This window comes from Mugil cephalus, chromosome 22, assembly GCF_022458985.1.
Source record: "Mugil cephalus isolate CIBA_MC_2020 chromosome 22, CIBA_Mcephalus_1.1, whole genome shotgun sequence".
NCBI lineage: Eukaryota > Metazoa > Chordata > Actinopteri > Mugiliformes > Mugilidae > Mugil > Mugil cephalus.
In genome coordinates, this window is record NC_061791.1 from 9,578,255 (window position 1) to 9,603,047 (window position 24,793).

Below are 24,793 nucleotides of genomic sequence, written 5' to 3' on the forward strand. Positions count from 1 at the left end.
GGCACACTGCTAGGTATCTGGGCTAGTTAGCTGGTGACTTCTAGCTGGTTGCTAGCTGGCAGCTGACTACTAGCCTGCTGCTTGTTATTTTCTTCTAAAAGTGTTTTGCACAAGGGACTGTGGCATCTTATCCTGTGTAATAGTGGACGTGTCGTTACTTCCTTACATTGGCCGAACTGACGCTATTATTCTGGGTCACCATGGCAACAGCATATATGCGCAGTATGGTCCCAAGGAGCTGCGATGACCCCAGACTCACTCATGTTTTTGTTTAATTAATACTACGCTCTGCTTTACTTATACCTGGATTATACGCTGTATGACTTTAGCAGTTGGCGTGGCGACTGGTCGTCGCCATTATGTTGACAGAAAATGTTTTAGTTTGGCACAAGTCCCACCCACTAACATGGAGGAGGTGGCGCTTATGACCTATACTGCAGCCAGACACCAGGGGGAGCTGTACTCGCTTAGAGTTCACTTTTGAGGAGCAGATCCGCCCATTTATACTGTCTATGGTTGGTATATGCGGGGGAATGTTTTATAAATAAAAACATTTCAGGCTCATACCACCTATAAATAAAATGTGTGCCTGAGATTTAAGTTTACGCCTGACTGGACTGGATGCTTGTTGACTGCATCAACTTCTGTTTGTAATTTATTTTAATGCCATTGTGTCTCTGTTTGGTAACAGGGTTGCAATATTCACTCGTTATAGTTGAATGCTCATATTTATTAACTGAAAACGTTCTTATTGTTTGCAAGCAGGCTGCTGCGTCAGATAAAACTCGAGGCTTTTTTTGTTTTGTTTTTTGCTGTTCTGAGAATAGTCATATTCAAACTAAAACAAATTATTTGTAAAGCAGACGACGAAAAGGGAAGCAGACTTGTTTTTTTTAAATGCATTTTCCCTACTGCTAGTCATTTTTCTGTTTAATTTTGCACGTCACTTCTTTATTTTCTTGTATTCATTCAAATGAACTCCAAATATTTCTCTGCACGCATTATTTAATAGGAGAAGAGGGGTGATGAATTTATGAGTTCATCACTGCAAACAGTGGACAAGATGTTAGGTGTGTGGTGGGGTCGTACATACGTGGTCGTACATAATAAGTACCATTTAGACTTTTTTTTTTTTTCGGAGCGTGTTTCAGTGTAAAAGGAGAATGACTCGTTTGGCTCTGGTTGTGGAGCAAACTGAAATATGAATGTGCAAATTAACAAGAACATGAAACCGATATTAATGTGATCTCAACAACGTATTCGTTGCCTGAAATTCCACAGCAGCTTGCGTGTCTCCCGAGCCCCTCGGCGTCACTCCGTTTAAAGCAACTGCTTCTTGGCACAAAGGCAGACACAGTGAATAAACTCCTGACAATAAAAAGGCAGCACATCAATAACTGCTAGGCTGGGCTTAGGAGGGGGGCTTATTGGTTTAATTCTCAAAATACACCAAGATGGGAGGCTGCATAAAGAACAAACAACCAAAGGGGGTGTTTGTGTGTGTTGGGGTGTGCTCCAAATCCAATCTACCATATTTTTCAACACGTACAGCAGGCCTAGTGCAAATATTAGCACTGCATCTATTGGGAGGCAATCTGGCTGTCACCATATTGTTGTATTTTTTTGTGCAGAGGAGTCGGTAAACAGAGCTGAGCAGACACTGAATGTTGCCTCTGTTGTTATGCCGCTCCAGGAGAGGTTGTACTGGTAATGAGCAGCAAGTTCAATGGCTTCCATCCTTGCTGCCGCGGCGCCTCAGCCGGCTTGTGCAGCGTACTGGAACAATAGCGTTGTTCGTGTGCGGGGTTTGCAGCTGAATGTCATTTTGTTCAGAGCGTTATCACGCGAGTTAAACAACGCGGAGGGTGGCGCGTCAGTGTAATCCCATTACTTGCGTGCGGCAGCTCGAACGCCTTCTGTGTTTGTCTTTTAATTGGTTTAATCACTTCTTTTTTTGCCACATTTTAAATTGGACTGTTGCTGCTTTGCAGCATTGTTTACATTTATTACATCTAGCAAACAAACAGGGTTTGTTCAGAGTGTCTTTGTTCAGTGTTTAGCGAACAGAATGTGATTACAGACACAAATTTTATAGTTGAGATTGAAGCATCGACCCTAAATTTGACTGTTTTAGGTAGAAAACGGACTAAAACGACCAAAAAAATCATTACTTCAATGTGTAGAGACAACCAAAACATAATATATTTTTAACATGTATGTAGATTAGTTAGTGTTTAAGTTTTTTTTTTTTTTTTTTTTTTTTTTAAATATGGGTTGTGGCTGTTCTACCAACACCATAACTTATTATTTCATCCAATTGTGCAGCTTTTGGCCAGTGGAACAACCTATAACAACAAACTCCGACATATTAGTGGCAACCATGTTAGCAAATATCAAAAATAAACAACTTACACATACTATTAGCATAATGTGAAGTTTAGTTCCTGGTCACCAAATGATTTTAAGTCTTATCTGCTTTTATCTCAGTTTTGGTCTCCACCAACTGTTGAGAAATCACAAGGTTAGCATCAAGTAGGTTTAGTCGCGTCTCGGTCACATTTCATACTTTAAAATGTTATCTTTCACAAGTTTCACAAGGTCTCTCAAACCGGCCACGGTAGCTGCAACTGTTGACAAGGCGGACGCGGCACTAAGACGTCTACGCTAAGTGCTTATTTACGCAACACTGTTGTTGGTTAGACTCCATCTTCATGTTTGCCGGGTTAATGCGTCAGGCCTGCATGCGGGAGCTGTCATCGGTGTGGTTGTTCAGGCAGTAAAAGGTTGCTATAGAGTGCCAACAGGTAGAAAAACGCTGTATAAATACAAGACCATTAACAGCGAGCGCACACTTTGCCGTGTTTGATTTTGAACAACGCCACCCCATCAAAATTCAGCCACTACACCGGAGAGTAAATAGAGTACGCAGAGTGCTACGAGGAAATGTGTAAACAGAAGTATCAAAAAGAAGTCTCACAGTTTGCCTGCCCGTGGGTTCAGAATAGGCTGTGTTTGAAGTTTTTTGTTTTTTGTTAGAGAGTGGTGAGCAGGAAACTACAATGAAAAGACGCAAAAATTACAATAATTATTTACAAGTGACCCCCATCCATCACATATCATCATGTGATCTATTGTTAATTTAAAATATGAAGGTAAGTACGTCTAACATTTGCAAAACGCTGCAAAGATCTGAGCAAAATATCTTAACCGATAGCACAAGCATGCACTGATGTCTTCATGGCCAGCGCGGAGGTATTAGCATGCCACATACAGACACATGGACGGGTGGAGGGGGCGGCGGGGGGGTGGGGGTGGGGTCTCGTCTCCGTATTCTCGCCCTGTTGAACGGATGACTTTCCCTCAGTGATAATGTGAAGCCTCTATCTGCGGCGGGAGCGCTGACGTCTATTAGATCTATAAATCATGTTAGCTGGCGGGGAGGGAGGGGGGGCTGGGGGTGGAGGGGGTGCAGCGAGAGCTCAGGGTCGTAAATCTCATTACCTGAGACTGCTGCCGACCCCCCCGCCGCCTCACCCTGTCCTCAATCTCTCCCATTATCAGCTGACCTTGACCGCCAACGCAGACACTTACACTCAATCAGGGCTGCAGAGGGTGTGTGTGTGCATCATCGCGTTTGTGTGTGTTTACCTGTCATATTTCCATTGTGATATTTGGAGCCCCGCCCAACTTAAATGGGGCGAGGGTTTTTTTATTTTTTTTTTTTTAAATAAAATCTCCTCTTATTCGTGCTCCTGTCATTTTGCCGTCGGCTTGTTTTGATCTGGCTTGTCTGTCTGTCACTGCCTCTTAAAGGTGAACGCTCACGTTTCACCTCAAAATATTTGATGTTTCACACGTGATTATTTAAACCCACAGCAAAAAATGTATCTCGTTTAATAGAGTCAATCTCACAAAATTCTATCTAAGATCTGAAGCGAAAACTCGAAGTCATAAATTCTTTGTCCCCACAGAGAGCGAACAGATTGCTTCGGCCCTCGGTTCTGTTTAGCCGAGTCACCGTCGAAGCTGCTGTGAAATGGCTAATAAACGCACACCTGTAAGCACACCACGGTTCATTTAAAGTCTAACGACCTGACGTCGAAACACAGACCTGTGGCTTTGTACCGCTCATGATTCAACCGCTGCCCATCTGTCAGAGAGATGGAGCAGGAGTACGAGACAGATTCTTAGAGCATTCATCAATAATTAAAACGGTTTCTCATCGCCAACTCCCTTTTCCTGTGACTTGAGCTCCGGCGTCGCCGCAAAAGTAACAGCTTCAAGATCTTTTAAATAGATTCACAACTATTGGACAGTTAGCATGGACTTTAATCACTTTCGATTATTCATGTTCCACCGTCTTCGTTTCTTGTTTTTACGACCAAACACCTGCAAAAACAGGATCCTTCTAAATCCTATTACATAGGTCTTCAACAGGGGGTCCGCGACCCCTATGGGGGTCTGCAGAGGTGCTGCAGGGTGGTCACAAAATCATTACACATTTTTCATATATATTTATTTTATTTTCCTCCACATATTTTAGTAAAGGAATAAATGTGAGCATAAGGCATTATCTTTCACTTCACTCATTCAGCGATACAGGAGACGTCTCAACTGTTTTACACAGTTATACATAGTCAGTAGGCCCCGCCCCTATCGCTGCTGAGCCAATCACAAGGCTCCCTACTTAATCTCTGCATCAGTTTGGGGGTCCTTGGCTCTATCAGCATGTTAGCGTTGTTGTTGTGACCGTGCTAGCAGGCCGAAAATTACTCTCAGCCATGTTTAAATCGTAAGATTTAGAGCTGGATATCAAACTGCAAAGTGAAATGAACAAGACTGTCAGTAAGTCGAAAAGCCAAATAAACTGCTATATTCTATTTTAAATACCAGCTGTCCTTTTTTTTTTAAAAAAAAAGAATCTTACTGAGGCTTACATTACATAAATAACGGCTGAGACACAGGAAGCTAATTTGAATTTGAAATGGAGAGATGAGAATAAGAGACGAGTGCGCATTCTAGCCAGAAATAATGTAATTACATGGCTCTTGCTTTGGCAGCTGCACGCCGCTGTTCTGTCTTTCACAACAAAGTGTTATACCGTTTTTTTTTTTTTTTTTTAAGGCAATCACTCGGCTGAACTCGCAGAGATTTTCTGCTGAGCACGGTGCCAGCTAACATCTCTCTGCTTTTTTTTTCCTGCGATGGCAGAACTCTCGAGCCTCGTAGCAGCTTTAGTAAATTTAAACTTTGTACCTGTTGACGTAAGCTGGACCAGCGTCTCGGCACGGACGGATGCGGAGGGGGAACAGCGGCCAGCTTTCACAGCTCATACGATGGGAAGATTTCCTTTTGGCAGCCGCTGCTACACAAACTTGGCAAAAGTTCGAGAAACAACAACAAAAAAAAAAAAGAAAGCAAAAAGAAAGTGCTGTCCAGGTCACACAGGGTGAAATGTCTTTTTGTTGTGTAAATCAAGCCTCTGGCGGTACCCTTGGTTTCTCTGCTGGCTGGCTGCGATCTCCTACTGAGCTCCGACTACCAGCACCAGTGAAACAGACACACTGTAATGAATGTTAGACTTCCAAACAGAGTCAGACACTGCTTGCACACTTCTCCATATTTCTCCAGCTTTGTCTGTTGTCTGTTTCTCTTCTTCTTCCTCCTCCTACGCCTTTTCTCTTTTTTTTCTGTGGTCTGTTCTAAAAAAAAAAAAAAGGAAAGAAACACACATCTTGCTGCACAGGGCATTTTTCTGCCCCTTAAAAAAAAAAAGATGATAAAATCCACACAGTTTAATCTGTCACCTCTGAAACACGGCAGCATGTGGTCTTAAATAAATTAGGAGGAGAAATTATTTGACTGATGACACAAAAAGCCTTTAATTAGAATTAATGAAATTAAAGGCCGACTTGTGTGGAAGCTGTATTAATTCTGCCCACATCCTTCCCCTCCTTACATCATTCCTTCAACTCCTTCCCTGCTTTCTGCAATGCATCTTAATGGGTTTTCATGCCCGGAGCGCATTCGAGGCTGGAACGAGAATCTGCAGCATTGTGGTATATCTGGCTGGTTCAATAATAACTCATATGACAACACTCTCAGCTATCACACAACCCCCAAACTGTCACTGTTCCCACCTCCGTGCCTTTGGGTAGACAAGTCCACCCTGAATAATTTCACCACGGCAGACGTGAGCAAGTTCGCCCAGAGGAAGCTCCTGAAAAGTACATCGTGTCTACCCCAAGGCGCGATTCACGGGGCCGGTGACAGCTTCACTCATGTTTGATGGCTGGGGATGTGCACAGCACTAATCACTAGTAAATCCCCAAATTTCACACTGTAATAGAGGACCTGACCTGGGGGCGAAAGAGTCTGTGTATTCACCGACTTAATAAGGAAGTGGATTCTGAAGTCATCACTCTGCCTGCACAGGGCTGTCTCTGTCTGCACAGATTATGGAGGCTTTCTGTTAGATACCCCAGACAGATAAGGCGCTTTCTGGCCAGACAGTTGCGGGGACTGTCTGAAGGTAACTCCCAAATCCTTTTTTTTTTTTGTTGCATTTGCAGTGTCATTAGAAGCCCTGAAGTGATGTAATATCTGCCTGGTGGTTAGTGGTTAGGCTGGTGGGACATGGGACGATATCGCATATTGGCTTAATAAAGCAACTGACTTCACTCTCTTTCCCGTATTTTTAAGACTAATGTTAACCCTTTTAACCCCAGGCTGTTTTCTTTTTCCTTCACTCCCCTGAGATGATGACACGCCCGGAAACAGAATCGAGTGCATCTCGGCAGCTGCAGAGTCTATTTCTATAACTTTCTCATAAGAAAGTTAATACTGGTGAGATCACTGCAGAGATGTAAGGATCAGTGTGTGGTATATGTCAGCGGGTGAGAAGATGGAACGCTGAATAAATGAAAGATATCGTGAGATTTTAGTTTATTAAACCTGGGGCTGCTTTCCCCGTGTTCTAGCGATCAAGATGCACTTAGCTTACGGAGTGGTCGCCACGCGCTTCTGAAGGTTCGTGTTGTGCTGTCGAAAACACAAGTTCTGAGGATTGCAATACACTCTCATGTGTACACGCGGAATCAATTCTTAAGAGAATAAGAGTCATGGTTCACGTGTAATCGGTTTTTCAAAAAGCTCTGCACAGAATACGGACAGTCCGAAAACACGTACAATTGCATCAATGTTGCTCTTCTGTCGGTCACCGCACAAAGCCAGTGTGTGATTTCCCCAGCAGATTTTCACAGGGGCATAATCAGCTCCCAACGGAGTGTGTCCGGAACAAATTCCTCCCTACGTTTTAGGTAGGGGGACATTCAGGGTGGCTTCCAAAAAAAAACCAACGAAATAATAAGCTTCTGCAGTCTGAAAGCGCCTAAAGTCCGACTTTGTTCTTTGCTTCAACCTGTTAAGCTGTTGTTCGGTACACAAGCAAAAAAAAAAAAAAAAAATGAATAATAATAAAAAAAAACTTCACTTGGTGACTAAAAGCGCTTTTGTCAGCTCCACTGTGATTCAGAGCGTTTTGAAGAACCCTGAAAGCTAAAAGCTAAAGGAACAATCAGAAGCCGATGACTCGCTTGTAAATAATACCTTATGTGTGGTCTTTGTACGGGGCAGTTTTGCACTGAATGGTGCAGATGGTGCGAATGAAATGAATCAGCGCTGACCTTCAAGCCATTTAAATGATGCATTCACTGCCCGCCCGCTGCATGTGCTGAAGTTTATTTGAGGTGCAAGTATTAAACTTAGTTAACAAACTCAGTGAGTGCGAGCAGGTTGGGGACATGAAGTTAATCACTAGACTTATAATCCTTTTGTCTTCTATACTTTCTGTATACACACACACACACACACACACAAATACCAGAAGTGTCTTATTCCGCTCTGACACACTCCCAAGACCGCATCGCAGGTTTGTTTTTCCTGTATCTGTTCCATCAGAGAGCAGCAGGGCTCATTAGCGTTTGGCCCCTTTAGGGTCCCGGGGCCCCACAACCCACCCAGTCAACCCCTGGCGGCCTCTTGGGCCCTGAGTCACAAACACAACAAATCACCGAAACAAAAACGCGTGCTAGCATCCCTAATGCCCGAATCTTTACACTTCAAAAACACAATTATGCTAATGCCAGGAATCATTTGCCATTCCAACTCTGATTTAATGCGGCCTTTTAGTGGAGAAAGCTAATTAGAGGCTTTAATTAACATGTGCGACACAAACTGAAGAGAAGTGTGAAGGAGCCTGTCGATCATGGAGGAGCACAGCGAGAGCGATGAAACGGGGCGAGCGGAGAGAGGGAAAGTCTGAAAGCTATGCAAATGAGGCGAGGGCGCGCCGCGGGGAGGCGCAGATCTCTGCGGCTACAACGGCTTCTGTAAATATCACCGTGACCCGCAGACGGAGCGGAGTCATCTCATTAACACGGATTGGAAGGTGTCGCCGGAGCTCGGCCCACGAGGGTCAGCGCCGATACGGTGCAACTTGAGCTTAGCGAGGGTGCCATCATTAAAACGGTGACAAAACACAGGCTTTTAGCCCGCGGTCTGTAATGCAGATATTTCACTCGGCTCACGTCCTCCTTTCCCGCGCAGCTACATCGGGGAGAATGGTTCCAGCGCACAGCTGGCCGTTCACTAGTTCCCTGCGCTGTCCCTCTTTAGCTGCACGTATTCTGTAAACTGGCTGAATGCAGATTTATGCCTAACCGGTATGCAGGTTTCTGCAAACTAAACAGCAACATGTGGAGTCATCTCATTAACACAGACAGGCAGGTGAACTCTGCATTATATATATATATATATATATTTTTTTTTTTTTGCACAGCTTAAGTTCTGGGTCTTTATTATTGTTCAGCACAAACAGGTACCAACAGTAATGACCGGAGGCTTTTGCAACGATGCCGATTTTTGTTTTCCTGGAAAGAAAAAAAAAAAAAAAAACTTAAACTGGGGCTGCAGAAAATAGAAAAGAGCTGAAATGTGGCTATTAGCGTCCAAACTTTTATTTTGTTCTTACTCAGATTCACATTCACACGAAGCTCGGCTGCCCGGAAAACGCCCTTTCATAACTGACATAAAGATATTTCTGGGGTAATTATTTGTTTCTCATTTCACTCGTTACAGTTTGTGTTTTTTTTTAAAAAAGTGTTTCTTTTTGAAGTTGCATTAAAACACATTAGGCAGGCGGCTTGGTTAGGAGGTAATTTTCACACTTAATATATTAGAAAAAACTTCTGCTTACACGGTTCCCCTGTGATTAGTAGATTATGTGTTACTCTGCATTTTCTCATTTCTGGTGATTTTCTTTTAATTTTTCAGTTTAAACGGCACTGTAATGTTTGAATTATCCCGTATGCAATTATATTAAACCGTGTGCTCTAACACAGTTTGTAATAGCGACATATTGCATTTCCTACCTACACTCAGTGTGTGTCTCAGCATTGAAGTCTGACTAAATGGCTTCAATTCTATATGGGCACAACGGGGTTTTCCTCGTGGGAGTGAATGCAGCAGCAAGGGAGTGAAACACATAAGTGAAAAGTGTGCAACTTTAAAATTCATAGGAAGAAGTGTCCTGGAGGAGGATTACAGCCTTTCACTCGATTGAAATGTTAGACTTCATAAACAAGTCATTTAACGGTAAATGCACCAATTAATATTCATATTTTATTGTGTGTGTTTTTTATTCGGCTGTTATTATACAACACTATAAATGCTGTGAGTTGACTTGTCACCGTGACACATCCTGCACTGTTCACCCTTAATACTGTCTCATCTTAAGCTTGGTCTACCATCCATCTTTTCAAGGATCTCCGTTATTAATCTTTGAGAGGAGATGGCAAGAACAGTGAGACTCACCTGAGTGTTCAGGACAGTCAGTCTTTTCAGGTTCAGTCACAGCTTAGAGTCTTGGTACATCGTGTTCTTTTGACCTGAAAAATGTTTTTTAAAAAAATAAAGAAAGAAAGAAATGTCAGTACAATGGAGACATCCATTTCATTCTCATCAAACTAAATGAGTTTTTAGTCTGGAGATTGAGATCTCATCTGTGCCCATGTGCTAGAAGTCCATACGCAGGCATCCCCAGCTTTTTAGGTAATTACATTAACTTATAACCATCCAAGAAAACAAAGTACAGTAGTCTGACAAAGAATAACACACAAACACACACACAACTGTGAAGCACCTTAAAGAGATGCAGCCTGACTAAGTTTATTCAATGAAAGGTTTAATAACTGATGAATGATTTCAAATTAATTTTGTTTGTAGCACTGATTTTACATTACATTTTTATATTCCAAATAGTTTGCATTGTTGCATATTATTGCTAAATATTTTTGTCAAGAAATTGGTGGAGACCAAAAATGGAGCTAAAACCTACCTTGTGTTTATTATGACGCCTTTGTTTTTTTTGCGACCTTGTAGTGTTAACATGTTAGTTTGGACCACTGACTGTGTAAGCTATGGACAAACCCATTGTGACATCACCTAAGTGGGTGGAGCCTGCGGTCGCCACGTCATACCATGCCGCCAAATTTTTTGTACCAGGCTGTAAACATGTTTAATAATGCTGTAAAGTTGGTCTTTTTAACGTGTGGATCTATGGGGATTTGCTCCATTTTGGAGCCTCAAGTGGCCACTCGATGAACTGTACGTTTTTTTGCACTTCCGTATGGGCGTCATCGCTCAGACCTGGTTTGGATGTGAATTCAGCGTAATAAAAATCATTACACAGTAAACCAACAAGTTCTTAAACTGGTATAAATTTATTAAGTTTGTTCAATGGGGTTAAAATTAGTTCTGCTGTTGACCCCGTCTGCATCAATTTGCTGCTTGGCTTTCGTGAAAATACTATTTTTTGCTTCACCAGATTCAGGGCGTGTTGACCTCATCTACTGTAGGTGATACGCTGACATTGGACGAGTTCATCATGAAGCCCCATTTCAAAGAAACAACAGTGATTTGTCTGCGTTTGGTTTACAAACTGATTTCATTGCCCCCCAGCTTTGACGAGCTAACCCAGTCTCAGACCACATTTTGTCCATTTGAAATGATACTTTAACAGGCCACCTTTACCAACTTTTTAACGGTTCTAGTGAAACATCAAGATCTTCCTCTCCCCACCGTTTTACAAGGAGCGCGAATCAGCTGCGATGATGGTGTTTTGTTGTTTGCCCTTTTGTCACTTGTCACTTGTCACTTGGACGCCTCACCACAGCAGACATCTGCAATCGACAGCGTGCCAAACAACAAGTCGCTCTTGTTTAAACACTCGCCTGACTTGACAATGCGACTCAGGGCCACATTCACATGCACTTCACTCTCAAGGTCAGGGACTGTTAAGTGGTTATAAAATATGTTCTTCACTAATGTGATACAGCAGAAACTTCTTTACCCGAGGACATCAGGAGGGGGGCGGGGGAGGTGGAAGTGCTGAAACCGCAAGATATGATCTCATGCTGAACTTATAAAAGCTTGCAAAACTATCATCTGTGGCATGTAGTTAATTATATTTTGGAAAAAAAGAAACTTTTGCTTTATAGTTCAGAGGGAAATACTGTACTTTATGCTCCACTGGTCTTATTCGACAGATATACAGGGGTTACTAGCTAGTCTGTCACATTTAAAATGTCTGAGTTGTCAGATAATTTCATTTAATTGCCAGTTTCAGGCATATTACTCTGAGATTTATTCGATTGCCATGTTTGAATCCGGTTAAAGCGGTTTCCCCCCGTCTCACCTTTTTGGGTTTTGCCACCGCGACCACCTGCGACAATGACAACAAGTGCAGCTGCAATGATTCTTTCCCTTCGATTTGCAAGAGAAAACAGCAGCTATTCTGGCGATCGATTAGCCACTATCCAAGCACCGGGATCGAGATTTGAAAAAATAATTATCACCTGCTGCCGTGTGTAAATGTTTGATGAACGATCCCTCCATTTAAGAGCGCAGGAATATTCATATCTGTCCTGAAAGGGCAATAAGCTCAGCGGATTCTCTGTGTGTCAGTAAACAGTATTTCATAGCGGTCATAAAGAAATCAATATAATGTAGAGAGAGATGGAGCTGGAAAAAAAAAACAAAAGAAAAAAAACAAAACGGTGGTGTTGCTGAGGTTGGCATCAGAGGGGCCTTTATAGTGAACTTGATTAAAAGAAAATTGCTTTCAAGTGCTCTCAGCAGGCTGGGAGGTTGAGTGGGTGTGCTCTCGTGTGCCGCGCCGGTGGAGTTTCACAAACTAGGCTTTCAGGGTGAGGAAACAAGATGAAGAAATGCCTTGAAACCGCCGGAGGACAAAGACTGCTGAGGCACTGGTGACACGGTGGCGCAATATTGCTGCTGTTATCAATTTCAGTGCATTTTCATATATACGTGCCACTTCTGAGAGCGGGGGGATGAAATTCATTTTGTCTCAGAAATTACTCTTTTTTTTTTCTTTCTCCCCCCCCACCACCACCTCTCTGTGATGAAAGGAGTCTCGGCAGCTATGTCAAATATTTTATTTTGTTGGACATTTAAAGCTTACTTTGAAATGAGCTTCTATAATTAAATGGCAAACCCCCGGTGCCATAAATCAGACAAGAATTTAAAATGTGGGTCGCTTTAACTGCTAAACGAGGAAGACGACTGGCGGATGCGTGTGGCAAATAACCTGAAATAAAATAAAAAAAATAAAATAAAATCACATAATTGTGGATTTTATCTTGTTAAGTATTCTCCTGGCAGCAGTGGCGGAGGGATGGGGTCTTTAATTTTGGAACTGTCAAATTTGGGTAATTTATTCCTGCTTGAATTCAAAATGACATCAGGAGATCAAAATACTGTCCCTGATTTCCATGAAACGTTCACCTAATTGGCTTTTAAAGAGGAGGATGAGCAATGGTGAATAATTTAACTACTTGGTTTTAAAGTAGTTTGACTTTGGTGCGAAGACGATTGAAAATCCATTACTTAAAAAAATTCTCAGAGCCACCATCTGCAATTAAAGATGCACTTGATTTGATTTAAGGTTGGTTTTTCGCTCATTAAAGCACATTGTCAGTCTAGTCGTGTACGAGCCCATCTCCTGGATGGAGCTTCCAAAATGTAGCAATGCCAAAGGAAAGATTCAGTCCGGGTTTTTACCACCGCAGGTAAACCTGGGTTTGTTTATTTGATTTCTAGGTCAAACGGATCAAAGAATCTGCAAATAACGAGAATTGTTTCACTCATTCTGTTTTAGCATGCTGCGCAAACACATCCACTGGCATGTGAACATCATCCGAGATGAATTAGCATATGCACTGTAGCAGTAAAAATTTAATCCACAAAGGAATTTAACTACAAATAGCTTTCTTGGTGAATAATTTTCAGTTGGTAATGAGTGTGCTTTCTCAAACTTAGTGTAGGAGTGTTCATTTTTTTCTGAGAGTGTTTTGATTTTGCCGACGTTAAATTTGTTTTTAATAATTACAGGTTAGAAATATTCAATTTTAATAAATTATGCTGTTTAATTTGCTTTAAAGTTGTTTTTTTTCTGTGCAACTTTGCAGGTATTGAGGTTTACTATAGAGGAACCTATCTCTTATATGTTGTTTATATGTAAAAGCCTTAATTTTTATTGGTATTTTCGAGTTTCATTTACTGAAAAACAATTTTAAACTGCTGATGACTCATCCTGCACTAGGGGGTGTGTGCTAATATAAGATAATATAAGCCAATGAAAATCTTTCTTGGATTTTTGTGCCCCTCCCTCCCCCCGTGGCTTTCTATTGCGTATGAACGGTGTCTGCTCAGGCCACTGGAGGTGACCAATCAGAGCAAACTTACCTCCTACCTCCCTAGTATCCTGCTTTTACTTGAAATAAGTAAATATGGGAAAACCAATAGCCCTGTGGTAGAAATTCAACAGGGACATTAAACTCCTGAGACCCGAGCTTTTACTTGGTATGCATTTTAAATTTCTCCACGGTATTTGTGAATTAGTAGGAACCTAAGACGTATAAAAACTAAGCATCATCTTTGAACAGGAAGTAGTAGCTTTTCAAAAACATAATGTCCTCGTATGTGGACACTGGTATTATATCATTATTTACATTATAAAGAAGTCACCAAAGTGTGATAAATTATAAAACTGTTTATTTTAATACCTGAATGTGACTTATTAAAGACAGAACAATGAAGTCCCAACATCCTCAAATCAGTACTAAGCTAGCTAGTACTAGCTAATTAGCGACATTGTAGCTTGTTGCTGTCGATAAAATCTGTTAAATTTGTGAGTCATATCAAACTAGAAACGTTAATAAGCATAAATAAATAAGTTTTAACCTTTGCTACCACTAGATGGCAGACAATGGGTTTAAATAAAGACGAATAAGCTGCTTAAGACCTAAAACTTAATGTCCCCATATGAGGACACAGGTTCTCGGGAGGTTAAATGAGGAGAGGATTGGTACCATTCACATCCACACAACTTGGTGGACATGTTTAGCCCCTTTGGACACTTAAAAACATGCAGGAAACTCATAATAAAAATTAATCTGAAACGTAACGATACGTATCAAAGCACATGCTATTCTACTTGCCTGAAGTTTGAGTGGATATTTTTTATATTGTGTGGTATCTTTCCTCCAGTAAACATTTTGTAACGTACATCATGGAAAGATATGTCTTAGATAACTTCTAAACCATCCATTCATCTCTTAATTTTGCAAAATGACCAACCTCTGTTTCAACATTGCTACACCAGCTTATATCTGTTCAGGGCCATTTGGTTTTGGAAGTCGTCCCAGCATGAGACGAAAACAGGCAGTAAATATAAAGTATGTGGCAAAAAATTAAATGTTTGTTTCATTTCAAACAGACTATTTTTATTGTAGTTGATGAATTGCTTTCTCCGAATCTCAGTGACCTTTTTTTCCATGGACTGAAACTATGCGAGGCGCCGCTGACGGCAGCTCGTAGTGACTTGGCATTCGACAGAACACGAAGCCCACAGACAGACAACGGAGGCAAGACGGGACACTTCAGTGACCACGCTCAGATGGGTGAAATCCCCCGCACCGACAAACTCATCCCACACGATCGATAGCTGCTGTGACAACAGCCCTACTCGTCACAGGCTGGAGAACAAGCTGTTGTGAAGGTCTGAGAATGGAAGATAGGCCCCGGAGGGGAGGCTTGATTTACGACCCCAAGTCAAGATGGAAGCACAGTCGCCCACATACTGTAGACGGCCTTCCTGCAACATCAGTCTCCCTCTCCCTGCCTGCCAGCCTGCCTCTCGACTTGTCCTCCTTCCAGTGTCTATTTGCCTGCCTGCTGACAGCTGGAATGGGCTGAAATGACACACCACCCAGAAAAAAAAAAAACATTTCATTGTGTTCTTTACCTTGGTTCCGCAGGGTGGTGAAATCCTAAATGTCACCTTTGGCTTGATTTAGATATATATTTTTTTTTTACAAACTTAGCCAGAGGGTTGTGTGGTAGGATCCTTGTCCAAATTTAGAAAGATAATGCGAAAGTAGGAGCTAATTTTAACTTCATGCCATGTAGCCGTCGATCACTGGGAAAAAGCCAGGCGTGACATTCAGGAGGTTAACTGTGCTGCTAGACAAACAAGCACCCTGGAATAAGGAACAACACATTATTTCGTGGGGGAACATGTCACCTTCAGGCGATCATACGCTACACAATACAGGGGTATGTGTTACAGCGAAAAAAGTTAGCGTGTCTGACTCATCCTGGTGGTTACAGACTCGAGACACTTTGGTCCCCTCGCTGCAGCAGCTGGCGATGTCTGCAGGTTGTTTAGCGGTGGATTCAGGTTTAGATTTGAAAGATATTAGAGAAAATTAGTTATTTTCATCATCACATTATCTGACAATTACCTTTAGATTGCTTATTTGTTCTGTTATTGTTACAGCTCATACTTAGGTTGAATGTGAATGGCTTCGGTTTCTTGGACTTTGATTGATTTGATGTTCACCTCTGTTGATTAAAACACTTCATCAAGCTTAAACCTTTAACAGTTTTTGGACATATCATCACGTGACGTAAGCAACAGCTTCACTGCTCACAGCCTCAGTGTGAAACATAGACGGAGCCAGTTTGACATTTTTAAACACCCTTAACCACTCTAATTTAGACCTGCCATCGGCAGTTGACCGCACACCTCGATATCCGTCAAAGCCCAAAGTCCTCCCGACGTACAGCTGCAACCCGACCGCCCCTCCCTCCTTTAATTTATCCGGCTGCCGCGGAGCGAGCGAAGACACCCAGCCTCCATCTCTCTCCTGAGCCGTATCAATATTCATGGGTCTGCCGGGTGCGTTTGTGCGATGGCTGTCTCATTAGCCTTTGATCCCCTTGCGCTGAGGCCTGTCGGAGCGTTGCCGCGCCAACAACAGAGCGGCGTTTGAAGTGCAGAGAGAACAGCTGCTCGCATTGATCTCCATATACTTTCTCTGCCATCCACGCGCACGCAGATGCTGCCCACAGGCACATGAATACATGCAACTACTGTAGCCCCGGCCTTTCGACGGCGCGAGCCCCTCGCCCTCGTGTCTGTTCCTACAGTTTGCGGATCAATCGATTAGTCGAGCCACGGGAAATTAATCGGCTCACATGCGAGCTAAACATCTTTGGGTGCAAAGATTTGGAAACATTTTCCACTGTTCTCCGACTGAATGATTAAACAGCAAACAGAGGAAATAATCTAATAACTGCATTCATGTAATAGGAGAATCTCGCACTTTATCAACAGGTTTTTATGCAAAACACATCACGTCTCAATTTTTCATGGCGGGCATATAAGTAAATAAACAGTGTTTGAGCTGAGATTACACAGAGAACGTTACGACGCCGACTGAAAACTAATAATGAGCCGCCTTCTCTAACAGGATCGGAACACTAAGCCACTAAATTATACAAGCAAGCTGGAACAAAGCAGCAAAAAGCTCTCTTTTTGTTTGCCGCCGCGTGGCTGCGGAAATTATGATAATTACAAAATTAGTTGCTAAAGCAGGAATATTAAAAGAAAAAACATTTTTAGACGCATTTGAAAGGATAATCCACCTTCTATCTTTGTAATGAGTTGAACCAGAGTACATGACATCATACTAGAGTATGTGAAGCCTCGCTACATCACAGTCTTTTTATATATATATATAGATATATATGTATAAAAGGCTGAAATGGTCACAGTGAATCTAAAATTACCACACCTTTGTTATTGCAGGATAAGTTACTTCCTCTCTATAATTTTAAAGCATTTTCCTCTGTGCAGCCAGGAAGGAGAGGGTCCAGTTAGTATGACATCATGACATCTGCACAAAGACAATCCCTGCGCTACTGCACTCAATAACTCTCCTACTAAAAAAAAAAAAATCTGCTGCATGAAGAGCACTGTTAAAAAAATAAAATCAACAAATAAATGAAGACTGGGAGCTTGTCTTGGCAATCGCTCCCACCGGGAGCAGGTTAGCAGATCAATACCGCCAATGTGTCTGATAACGTTAAACCGCCCTTAATGGCTCTAATGAAGAGAGCGGCTGACAGATACTAAAAGGTTTAGGTCAGAAGAGCAGTCTGTTAGCAGTTCATTAGACGAAAATGTGGTTTTGAATCACTGCTTTGTTAAACTCAACTTGATCTGCAACTATCTAACTGTGCCTCTTCCATCTCTTTAAGGGCATTTCTGAATTGTACAAAAATGACTGACGAATACTTCAACAGGACACAACTAATAACCATCTTTTTTTTTTTGAGGGTCTTGGTCAGTGAAATGCGAGTGGAAGGGCGAAAAGATGAAACAACAGCTCGGCGTTAAGTTTCTGAACTCTTGCCGGCGTCTTTTCCCCAACATCAGGTCCCACTCTGCGCAGAGAGACCGGGAGTGCGGGAAATCGGATCATTCTTCAAATGTCAACGAAGCTACATCTCAGCAGAATCGCCCCTGACATTTTGTTAAATCAGACCCCATTTTGCTCCGCGTAGTAACACGCACTTATCATTTCCACACGCACACAGATAAAGACAGAGAGAAAGCAACATGCTGCTGGAAAAAGCCTTGCACTTGACAGGATCTTTGCACACACACCACACACACACACAGTACTTTCCAACCCCCCGGCGTCTAAATGCTGCAGGTCCACTGTCCTAATAAGGACGAGGATGTGAAAGAAGGGGAGTCAGTGAGAGGTGAACGTACCGCGCAAAAGGAGATCTTGGTTTTAACTTGAGGAGCGGCAGGAGACGCACCCCCGGCGGCGAGGCGGGACGCTCGTCTTGTCTCGGTCTTCTTCTCCCCCTCCGTCTTCTGCGGGATGGAGACTCGGGAGGAGAGCTGCTGCTGCTGCTGCTGCTGCTCCGCCGCCTCCTCCCTGCCTCTGTCCTCTCGCTCTGCTACTCTCTCAGCCCCTCTCACTATCATACCTCCCCAGCTCCCCTCCCTCCCATTTCTACTCCTCCCCCTTTTTTTTCCCCCCCTAACCTGCTCCCCTCCCGTCTTTCCCGTCCTCCCACACCAGCCGACTCCTTCAAACTCCGGGGTGACAAAGGCAATCAGGGCTTTTGTCGTCGCTTAACGATTTTTCTACAAAGTGTTTTCGCCGCGTGGCTAAAATTGAATCCAAAAACTCATCTGGTGAGGGGAGATTCAGAAAATACAAAAAATAGAAAGTGGGGTGGAGGACAGAAGATATAATATCACATCTGGCTTGGGCTTCATTTTAGTCAAATCTGAAAAAAAAAAAAAAAAAAAAAGCTTCTCATTTCCACTTCAAGTATTTAAACCTTTATTCTGAAAGGACTATGAGTTCAGTGTCATATGAGACAAACAATAGAGAGATTTGAGAATTTACCAACATGTAAAACGGACAAACATCTGTTGTATTTTCTTAAAAAAGGGATCACATCAACTGCATATCTGTCCCCTATTATTCGATTAATCACTGCAGCTCGACGTGATGATTGAGCGTTGCTCAGTCGGTGGATTTGTTGAAATTAAGAGGAGATAATTAATGATTTTCAGACTTCTCATAAATCGATAGTGAAAAGAACGGCTGCTGAGAGAACGGACAAACACAGAATAAAAACAGAGAGGCGGTTACAGCACGGCAAGATGTTTTGGGTCAAAGATAAACCGTCCAGATGTGGGTTTTCCAGTTTCCACTCATTGATGATTAACATTAATTTGTCACCTGCTTTTTTTTTCTTTTCTTTTTTTTTCCCTGCGTTAGATGACCAATCGTGGATTCCTGAACACCGGCCAGTTCTCAGCCTGTTCTCGGTCTCTTCGTCTATTTTTCCCCCTCTCTCTCCCTCTCTCTCTCTCTCTCTCCCATAGACTGCCTCTGCCCCTGTTTCCATAGTGACACTTTTCCCCGACTCTGGCTCGACATAATCAAGTGAACGGGATGGGGGTGGGGGTGAGAGAGGGAACAGACAGAGAGAGAGAGAGAGAGAGAGAGAGAGAGAGAGAGGGGTGGGGTTGGTGGGGGTTGAAGGAATGGCCAAGATGAGAAAGATTGATAAAAAAAAAGAAAAAATGTGCAAACAACAAGAGATAAAAGGAGCAAATAATGGATAAAGATGGTGTCAATAAGGATGGTTTGTCAGTGGCAAACAGTGTGTTTGGCTAAAGTCCATCTCTGCCTAATGTTGGGTTCAGATCAGGCGCTTTGGAAAAGCCTTGGCATATGGCTAAAATAATTATCACGCTCATCAAACAACTAGATGGCCACTTGTGCTCGGTGACAATGGTCCCACCAGAGCAGAAATGAATTATGGGAGGGAGCCGATCAACCTGAATTTTAATGCGGAGTGGTGCTCGGCGTGGGTTCACCGCGCGGCACCAGGCAGAGACGGCGTAAAACGTCCTCAAAAGGTGGAATAAAAACGACATTCAGACCGAACACGGCTGCGCAGGAGCTGCAGTGGTTTTAGCCACGGTACCAGCGGCGGGACGGCAGCGTGGGACCGCGCGCTGGTTCACTCATTCCTCTTTTTGATGGATATCCAGTAGATTTCAAAGTTCCAGCTTTTTTGTTTTTTTTTTGCTTTTTTTTGTTGTTGTTCTGCGAAATGTTTCAACAACCATCGCCATGAAATTTGGAACAGGCTGGCAACTTTTCATCCAGTGTCACATACAAATTAAATTCTGTCTGGCCACTAAACATATTTCAATATCTATTAGATCACAGACTGGATTCAAAGACGGACGACAAGCCCCCCCCCACCCCCCCCCCCCACCCCCCCACCCGTCCACCCCCTCCACCCCCCGCTTCAAAAGTGAAGCCAAAACATTGCTGGAACATGGGCTGGCATCTTGCATGCACGGTTGATGTGATTTTTCAAACGCAGCGGGTGGGGGTAGAGACAAAGGCTTGATATCGAGGCCCAACGTCCATGCAGTCGATCAGGCAAAAGATTATGACCAGCTTCCTAATATAGAGGCCTCTCTGGGATGTGGTGAATTTGTGTGTGTGTGTGTCTGTGTCAGGCTGCATCCTGCTGGGGGCGGCTGCTGCCATCAAGGAGCGTCATTGCTACAGGGTGGGGTTACCAGGTCTGGTCCAAATACTTCCCAGCAGAACACTGAATTGTCACAAGATTTTCAATGTCATTTACTTCTCCTCTCGGTGGTTTTAATGTTGTGGCTGATCGGTGTATTAGACCATCTGCATTAACTAATCTTCGTGATGTCAAACACTCACTGACCCGCTGTCATGTTTCTGGTGAAGTGGGGCCGAAACCAGAACCACAGAGCAAAATGACCTTAATAAAAAACTCAAAACCCAGAACGTACTCTGCGTGCTGCAGGAAAGACGAGGTACCCATAAATTCAACTAAAAATACAGGTGAGGGACGAAACCAAGGCAAGGAAATAAACAGTATGACAAACAGGAGTAACATCAACGGGAAAGGGAGGAAGAGACACATGTTCTGTAAGGAGGGTTAACAAGACACAGGTGAAACCAATGAGGGCGGAGCACGTGAGGGGAAAACACAGGAAGTAGCACTTAAATCCAACAAAAAATTACAAAATAAAACACCAATAAAAAACCTTTTCAGAGCTTAAATAATCACCAGTTTGATAGAAAGTACAAAAGTATGACAAAAAAAATTATAATTTAAAGATATGAAAGAGGCTGGGTTCTAGCACCACTATGCTGCACTTCTTTATATAGAGAGCTGGGCTCTAATAAAAACACATTGCTTTTGTAGTTGAGTAATAAGCAGTTTCTTTAATACACATTAATACGTAATGAGAAACTAATTCACTCTTTCGAGTAGCTTGCCAAAAAGAGCTCAACAAACTAATGCAAGGGGAGTGCATTAGTAATATTTACTGTAAGAACAGGGACTCGGGTGTTTGCTGCTAAGCTGCTCGCTGTAAGGACATAAAATATTTAAGTCTGAACTATACTAACCAATGTTTACTCCACGCAGCGCGTGTCCGCGGGGAACGGGGGGGGCGACCGTGTACGGTGTAGATCATCGTTTCGCGGCGTTATTCAGCTGCGAGCGGGATCACCGCCGGCTGCCACCCGTCCTCTGCGGCCACGGCGAGCAGCAGCAATATGGCCTGTGAATCTTCTAATTCTCTATCGATCCCCGGAGCTACCGCGCCCCCGCCTACGCCGCCGCCTGCTGCTGCTGCCTCCCCACCACCACCACCACCACCAGAAGGTCAGGCGGAGGGGTCAGCGGCTCGCGGACCCGGCGCAGATTTAGAGTCATGATTAAAAGGACACTTCTGTGGGGAGGATGCTGAGGGTTATGGGGATCGAACGCGGGTCTTTATGGCTTACAGGAGGCCGCCTTTTCTTACCACAAAGCTGATGGTGCTGCTGCTGCTGGTGTTGTTGTGCTCAGGGAAAACTCATACTTATTTTTTTACACCAAGAGGAAATAAATTGCTCTTTATTACTGTTTGAAAAGCAGAGCTGGTTATTACGCTCCCACCCTGCGAAAACCTTTAATAGTCCAAACCAGAATAAAAAAAAAACGATAGATGCGTTTTTTTTTTTTTAATTTCATTCCAAGTTCCTAAGTTCTATTTTATTGTTATTATTATAAGCAGTGCGTTTTCTATAAATTTGCATATTTTTATTAGAAACCTCTTTTTATATTCAAGTGGAGAAATACCGTTCACGAAACGTTACATCACACTTGAACACACACACACAGTATATACACTTTAATTAGACAAAGTGATTTGGTGGATGTATATGGCTGGGGCAAAACATTATCCATACATAAGCAGCTAATGTTGGCTATAAAATCTCATTAGATATAACATCATCAGCCTGGTTTTACTTGATCACTAGTGGCTCGGCGTTATCTTTAAATCCCCGTAATGACGCCACTCGCAATGCAAAGACGGCGCAACGGGATTAAACCAGATTTCTAAATTGACTCTGGTTTACCGCGAAAGTTAATATTCAACAGACGATGCAGTTCGGAAGATGTTTGTGAATTACAAACTTTTTTTTTTTTTTTTATTCGCATTAATTTATGTCACTGCTCTAAGTTAAAAATAATATCCCACGGAAAAAACTTGCAGGACGCATGCCAAGAGTGCTTTCTCCGCCATTAACCTCCTGGAGGGAAGCCACGTGAAGATTTCTGAAAAATCTCGGCGCACCCCAGGGATTTTTATTTGCACCTAAAATACTTCAATTGAGTGCTGCAGATGGCCCTGTCAGATTGCGTTAAGTCCAACTAAGATATTATAACTCGAAATGTGCTCCGTGCCAAAAAAGCTGAGAGAAACATTTTAAATATGGCATGTGTGCATTTTTTTCAGGAACAAATACAGTAATAAGACACATATTTCCATCCGAATCTCATTTGTCTGTGAATCAGGGCTAAACATCTATTCAGTGTTTTCGCCGGAGCTGTCTCACTGTTGTCACTTTTACATATTTGGAACAAGAAAATTGCACATCCTCCCTTACTGTGAAAGACAAATTAGATGTTGGGCTTCCCCATAACCACCACGCTGGCAACATCCCCATCATCCAATTTTGGTGCCAATAAGAGCACTACCTGGCCAAGCACAAACTTGTCGAGAAGATTTATGTCTCTCTAACTCTAAATTCCAATCTCAGCCTGTTAGTTATCCCCGGCTTTAGTTTAGTTGGCAGAATGATTGACAGCCGGCTGATTGGGGAGCTGTGGATTTCTGTGCCCTCAAGTCAGATTCTGGGGGGGATTCAACCAATTACTGCTCAAGGGCATCAAGACAAGGTGCACAGGGTTGACGCCGGAGCAGGTCGTACTCTAACCCCTAATGGCGTTTGTGCACGCTGGAGGGTACAGTAGGATGCAGGGTAGGAAGAAAAAAAAAAAAAAAGGGACGGCAGATATTAAGGTAACACAATGAGACCTGGCAGGTTATGTCTCTCGTAATTGGAAGAAAAAGACTGTTTCAATGTTTCGCTCTCAAGTCGTAGACACGAGCATGAGGTGAATGACAAGCTTGTGTCAGTTATGGCCTGTGTCCACTGAAAACAATATTAACTCCTCTCCAACGGGCTTCTTCTTCTTTTTTTTTTTTTTTTTTTTTTTTCTTAAGCAGATTTTAAACTCCTCCACCGGCGACAATAATGGGCAGCACATCCAATTATTTCACACAGTTGCATAGAAACACGGAATAACAAATGTTTAAGTTCAATTTATGCTTCGCACGCCTATAAATTCTTAATAGTGTGTTAAGCATTTATTTAAACCCATATGAGTATGAATTTATTATTAATACTAAATCTGTCAAAAATACAGTATATGTTGAATTGGCCTCTGGCCTTAGGCAGATGGGTTCTTCCTGTTAGAAGGAGCCTGCAGGCTTGCTCTGGAGGTTTCAGGATGGTTTTTGTAAAGCGTCTTGAGACAATTCGTATTGTTACTGACGCTACACAAATACAATTTAACTGAATGTTTTTCAAACATGCAGTGAAGAGTTTAAAAGAATTTTTTAAAAAAATGGCCAAAGTGATTCAGAAAAACCTAATTCTTTTTTTTAAAAAAAAAAAAGCTCGTACATACAGGTCCCAGAATGCAATACGACCCCTTTGGAGTCAGAGTCTAGGTAGTACGACCCGGCCACACTTCCGTCAGACTCACTCGCGTTTTCATTTAATTAATACTGCACTCTGCTCTACATCCACCAGTCATAAGCAAATCTTGGATTACACACTGTACTTTTCTTAAAAAAATATTTTTTACAACTCTCACGGTCCCACGCAACCGCTTTACGGAGCAATTGGCATGGCAACTGGTAGTCACATTATGTCACATCCCGTTTCTAAAGCATCTAACAGCTAAATAAAACAAAATTTATGAAAAAAATGACACTTGAACATGCATCAGCACTATATAAACTACCTTAAATAACAGAAAAGATCCTGACCTGTATTTTAATGTTTTAGTTCGCCCCAAATCCCATCCACTAACATTGAGGAGGCGGAGCTTATGATCCATACTGCAGCCAGTCACCAGGGGGAGCTCTACTTGCTTTTGCTTCATTTTTTTAGGAGCATCTACACTTCTAAAGTCTATGGTCTGAGGCTTCAACTACAAGCCTTGGTGCTGAAAATGAAGCCAACTCTGAAACGCTCCATCTTTACATGCAGCCAGTACATTATTCTGATATATGGCTGATATATTCTGAAGCTGTAGCGTCCTCAGACAAGGAGCAATATTTATAAGATAGACAAATTAAGATGAAGTCTTCAGACTCTAGCTGTGCTGCCTAAGTTGACACCACTTAAGGCAGTTAATTATGTTTCCTATA

The 24,793-nt window shown here is 42.6% G+C and overlaps 1 long non-coding RNA gene across 1 annotated transcript in view; it reads right to left on the reverse strand.

The window, feature by feature from the left end:
- Window positions 1-18,397, reverse strand: part of LOC125000352 — a 49,124-nt gene extending 30,727 nt beyond the window's left edge. The window contains exons 1-2 of the long non-coding RNA XR_007111321.1: window positions 18,206-18,397; window positions 9,874-9,947 (exon numbers count right to left, since the gene is read on the reverse strand). This is a non-coding gene — a long non-coding RNA (uncharacterized LOC125000352). The remainder of the gene's footprint in view (window positions 1-9,873; window positions 9,948-18,205) is intronic.
- Window positions 18,398-24,793: the final 6,396 nt, after the last annotated feature.